Raw genomic sequence first — 6,273 nt, forward strand, 5'->3', positions numbered from 1 at the left:
TGAAATATGTCAAAAGGGGTTATTTTGATGTATTCCAGCGTTTTATGAACCAAAACTCAGAAATGCAGGCAAAACACAATATATGTCTAAGGAAGTGAAATATGTCAAAAGTGGGTTATTTTAGTGTATTCTAGCGTTTTATGCACCAAACTCATAAATGCAGGCAAAACACTATATTTGTTTAAACGTCTTATTCATGTGTTTTTAAGGTGTTTTATGAAAAAAAACTATCTCGATTGAAAATTGTGCTTATTCGTCATTTTACATTATTTTGCTTCAAAACGATAAAATTGAAGAAAACAAGCTAGTATAGAGAATCTAAAGTAAAATTAAGAAAAACATGTATTTTAATCAGTTGTTAGCTGTTTTCCACCAAAACACAGAAATGCTATGAAAACACACTATTTGTCTAAAGAACTGAAATATGTAAAAATGGGTTATTTTGGTGTATTCCAGCGTTTTATGCAACAAAACTCAGAATTGCAGGCAAAACACACTATTTGTCTAAGGAAGTGAAATATGTCAAAAAGGGGTTATTTTGGTGTATTCCAGCGTTTTATGTAACAAAACTCAGAATTGCAGGCAAAACACACTATTTGTCTAAGGTAGTGAAATATGTCAAAAAGGGGTTATTTTGGTGTATTCCAGCGTTTTATGTATGAAAACTCAGAATTGCAGGGAAAACACACTATTTGTTTAAGGAAGTGAAATATGTCAAAAAGGGGTTATTTTGATGTATTCCAGCGTTTTATGAACCAAAACTCAGAAATGCAGGCAAAACACAATATATGTCTAAGGAAGTGAAATATGTCAAAAGTGGGTTATTTTAGTGTATTCTAGCGTTTTATGCACCAAACTCATAAATGCAGGCAAAACACTATATTTGTTTAAACGTCTTATTCATGTGTTTTAAGGTGTTTTATGAAAAAAAAACTATCTCGATTGAAAATTGTGCTTATTCGTCATTTTACATTATTTTGCTTCAAAACGATAAAATTGATGAAAACAAGCTAGTATAGAGAATCCAAAGTAAAATTAAGAAAAACGTGTAATTTAATCAGTTTTTTAGCTGTTTTCCACCAAAACACAGAAATGCTACGAAAACACACTATTTGTGGTGTAAGCGTTTTATGAACTGAAATATGTCTAAGGAAAAAATGGGTTATTTTGGTGTATTCCAGCGTTTTATGCAACAAAACTCAGAATTGCAGGCAAAACACACTATTTGTCTAAGGAAGTGAAATATGTGAAAAGGGGTTATTTTGGTGTATTCCAGCGTTTTATGTAACAAAACTCAGAATTGCAGGCAAAACACACTATTTGTCTAAGGAAGTGAAATATGTCAAAAGGGGTTATTTTGGTGTATTCCAGCGTTTTATGAACCAAAACTCAGAAATGCAGGCAAAACACAATATTTGTCTAAGGAAGTGAAATATGTCAAAAGTGGGTTATTTTAGTGTATTCTAGCGTTTTATGCAACCAAACTCATAAATGCAGGCAAAACACTATATTTGTTTAAACGTCTTATTCATGTGTTTTAAGGTGTTTTATGAAAAAAAAACTATCTCGATTGAAAATTGTGCTTATTCGTCATTTTACATTATTTTGCTTCAAAACGATAAAATTGATGAAAACAAGCTATGCTAGAGAAAACACACTATTTGTCTAAGGAAGTGAAATATGAAAAAGGGGTTATTTTGTGTATTCCAGCGTTTTATGCAACAAAACTCAGAATTGCAGGCAAAACACACTATTTGTCTAAGGAAGTGAAATATGTAAAAAGGGGTTATTTTGGTGTATTCCAGCGTTTTATGTAACAAAACTCAGAATTGCAGGCAAAAACACACTATTTGTTTAAGGAAGTGAAATATGTCAAAAAGGGTTATTTTGATGTATTCCAGCGTTTTATGAACCAAAACTCAGAAATGCAGGCAAAACACAATATATGTCTAAGGAAGTGAAATATGTCAAAAGTGGGTTATTTTAGTGTATTCTAGCGTTTTATGCACCAAACTCATAAATGCAGGCAAAACACTATATTTGTTTAAACGTCTTATTCATGTGTTTTTAAGGTGTTTTATGAAAAAAAAAACTATCTCGATTGAAAATTGTGCTTATTCGTCATTTTACATTATTTTGCTTCAAAACGATAAAATTGATGAAAACAAGCTAGTATAGAGAATCCAAAGTAAAATTAAGAAAAACGTGTAATTTAATCAGTTTTAGCTGTTTTCCAACAAAACACAGAAATGCTACGAAAACACACTATTTGTCTAAGGAACTGAAATATGTAAAAAATGGGTTATTTTGGTGTATTCTAGCGTTTTATGCAACAAAACTCAGAATTGCAGGCAAAACACACTATTTGTCTAAGGAAGTGAAATATGTGAAAAAGGGGTTATTTTGGTGTATTCCAGCGTTTTATGTAACAAAACTCAGAATTGCAGGCAAAACACACTATTTGTCTAAGGTAGTGAAATATGTCAAAAGGGGTTATTTTGGTGTATTCCAGCGTTTTATGTAAGAAAACTCAGAATTGCAGGAAAACACACTATTTGTTTAAGGAAGTGAAATATGTCAAAAAGGGGTTATTTTGATGTATTCCAGCGTTTTATGAACCAAAACTCAGAAATGCAGGCAAAACACAATATATGTCTAAGGAAGTGAAATATGTCAAAAGTGGGTTATTTTAGTGTATTCTAGCGTTTTATGCACCAAACTCATAAATGCAGGCAAAACACTATATTTGTTTAAACGTCTTATTCATGTGTTTTTAAGGTGTTTTATGAAAAAAAACTATCTCGATTGAAAATTGTGCTTATTCGTCATTTTACATTATTTTGCTTCAAAACGATAAAATTGATGAAAACAAGCTAGTATAGAGAATCCAAAGTAAAATTAAGAAAAACGTGTAATTTAATCAGTTTTAGCTGTTTTCCAACAAAACACAGAAATGCTACGAAAACACACTATTTGTCTAAGGAACTGAAATATGTAAAAATGGGTTATTTTGGTGTATTCCAGCGTTTTATGCAACAAAACTCAGAATTGCAGGCAAAACACACTATTTGTCTAAGGAAGTGAAATATGTGAAAAGGGGTTATTTTGGTGTATTCCAGCGTTTTATGTAACAAAACTCAGAATTGCAGGCAAAACACACTATTTGTCTAAGGTAGTGAAATATGTCAAAAGGGTTATTTTGGTGTATTCCAGCGTTTTATGTAAGAAAACTCAGAATTGCAGGAAAACACACTATTTGTTTAAGGAAGTGAAATATGTCAAAAGGGGTTATTTTGATGTATTCCAGCGTTTTATGAACCAAAACTCAGAAATGCAGGCAAAACACAATATATGTCTAAGGAAGTGAAATATGTCAAAAGTGGGTTATTTTAGTGTATTCTAGCGTTTTATGCACCAAACTCATAAATGCAGGCAAAACACTATATTTGTTTAAACGTCTTATTCATGTGTTTTAAGGTGTTTTATGAAAAAAACTATCTCGATTGAAAATTGTGCTTATTCGTCATTTTACATTATTTTGCTTCAAAACGATAAAATTGAAGAAAACAAGCTAGTATAGAGAATCCAAAGTAAAATTAAGAAAAACGTGTAATTTAATCAGTTTTAGCTGTTTTCCACCAAAACACAGAAATGCTACGAAAACACACTATTTGTCTAAGGAACTGAAATATGTAAAAATGGGTTATTTTGGTGTATTCCAGCGTTTTATGCAACAAAACTCAGAATTGCAGGCAAAACACACTATTTGTCTAAGGAAGTGAAATATGTGAAAAAGGGGTTATTTTGGTGTATTCCAGCGTTTTATGTAACAAAACTCAGAATTGCAGGCAAACACACTATTTGTCTAAGGTAGTGAAATATGTCAAAAGGGTTATTTTGGTGTATTCCAGCGTTTTATGTAACAAAACTCAGAATTGCAGGAAAACACACTATTTGTTTAAGGAAGTGAAATATGTCAAAAGGGGTTATTTTGATGTATTCCAGCGTTTTATGAACCAAAACTCAGAAATGCAGGCAAAACACAATATATGTCTAAGGAAGTGAAATATGTCAAAAGTGGGTTATTTTAGTGTATTCTAGCGTTTTATGCACCAAACTCATAAATGCAGGCAAAACACTATATTTGTTTAAACGTCTTATTCATGTGTTTTAAGGTGTTTTATGAAAAAAAACTATCTCGATTGAAAATTGTGCTTATTCGTCATTTTACATTATTTTGCTTCAAAACGATAAAATTGATGAAAACAAGCTAGTATAGAGAATCCAAAGTAAAATTAAGAAAAACGTGTAATTTAATCAGTTTTAGCTGTTTTCCAACAAAACACAGAAATGCTACGAAAACACACTATTTGTCTAAGGAACTGAAATATGTAAAAATGGGTTATTTTGGTGTATTCCAGCGTTTTATGCAACAAAACTCAGAATTGCAGGCAAAACACACTATTTGTCTAAGGAAGTGAAATATGTCGAAAAGGGGTTATTTTGGTGTATTCCAGCGTTTTATGTAACAAAACTCAGAATTGCAGGCAAAACACACTATTTGTCTAAGGTAGTGAAATATGTCAAAAGGGTTATTTTGGTGTATTCCAGCGTTTTATGTAAGAAAACTCAGAATTGCAGGAAAACACACTATTTGTTTAAGGAAGTGAAATATGTCAAAAAGGGGTTATTTTGATGTATTCCAGCGTTTTATGAACCAAAACTCAGAAATGCAGGCAAAACACAATATATGTCTAAGGAAGTGAAATATGTCAAAAGTGGGTTATTTTAGTGTATTCTAGCGTTTTATGCACCAAACTCATAAATGCAGGCAAAACACTATATTTGTTAAAACTTCTTATTCATGTGTTTTAAGGTGTTTTATGAAAAAAAAACTATCTCGATTGAAAATTGTGCTTATTCGTCATTTTACATTATTTTGCTTCAAAACGATAAAATTGATGAAAACAAGCTAGTATAGAGAATCCAAAGTAAAATTAAGAAAAACGTGTAATTTAATCAGTTTTAGCTGTTTTCCACCAAAACACAGAAATGCTACGAAAACACACTATTTGTCTAAGGAACTGAAATATGTAAAAATGGGTTATTTTGGTGTATTCCAGCGTTTTATGCAACAAAACTCAGAATTGCAGGCAAAACACACTATTTGTCTAAGGAAGTGAAATATGTGAAAAAGGGGTTATTTTGGTGTATTCCAGCGTTTTATGTAACAAAACTCAGAATTGCAGGCAAAACACACTATTTGTCTAAGGTAGTGAAATATGTCAAAAGGGTTATTTTGGTGTATTCCAGCGTTTTATGTAACAAAACTCAGAATTGCAGGAAAACACACTATTTGTTTAAGGAAGTGAAATATGTCAAAAGGGTTATTTTGATGTATTCCAGCGTTTTATGAACCAAAACTCAGAAATGCACAAAACACAATATATGTCTAAGGAAGTGAAATATGTCAAAAGTGGGTTATTTTAGTGTATTCTAGCGTTTTATGCACCAAACTCATAAATGCAGGCAAAACACTATATTTGTTAAAACGTCTTATTCATGTGTTTTTAAGGTGTTTTATGAAAAAAAAACTATCTCGATTGAAAATTGTGCTTATTCGTCATTTTACATTATTTTGCTTCAAAACGATAAAATTGATGAAAACAAGCTAGTATAGAGAATCCAAAGTAAAATTAAGAAAAACGTGTAATTTAATCAGTTTTAGCTGTTTTCCACCAAAACACAGAAATGCTACGAAAACACACTATTTGTCTAAGGAACTGAAATATGTAAAAATGGGTTATTTTGGTGTATTCCAGCGTTTTATGCAACAAAACTCAGAATTGCAGGCAAAACACACTATTTGTCTAAGGAAGTGAAATATGTCAAAAAGGGTTATTTTGGTGTATTCCAGCGTTTTATGTAACAAAACTCAGAATTGCAGGAAAACACACTATTTGTTTAAGGTAGTGAAATATGTCAAAAGGGTTATTTTGATGTATTCCAGCGTTTTATGAACCAAAACTCAGAAATGCAGGCAAAACACAATATATGTCTAAGGAAGTGAAATATGTCAAAAGTGGGTTATTTTAGTGTATTCTAGCGTTTTATGCACCAAACTCATAAATGCAGGCAAAACACTATATTTGTTAAAACGTCTTATTCATGTGTTTTAAGGTGTTTTATGAAAAAAAACTATCTCGATTGAAAATTGTGCTTATTCGTCATTTTACATTATTTTGCTTCAAAACGATAAAATTGATGAAAACA

This window comes from Portunus trituberculatus, chromosome 27 (assembly GCF_017591435.1).
Source record: "Portunus trituberculatus isolate SZX2019 chromosome 27, ASM1759143v1, whole genome shotgun sequence".
Lineage (NCBI taxonomy): Eukaryota > Metazoa > Arthropoda > Malacostraca > Decapoda > Portunidae > Portunus > Portunus trituberculatus.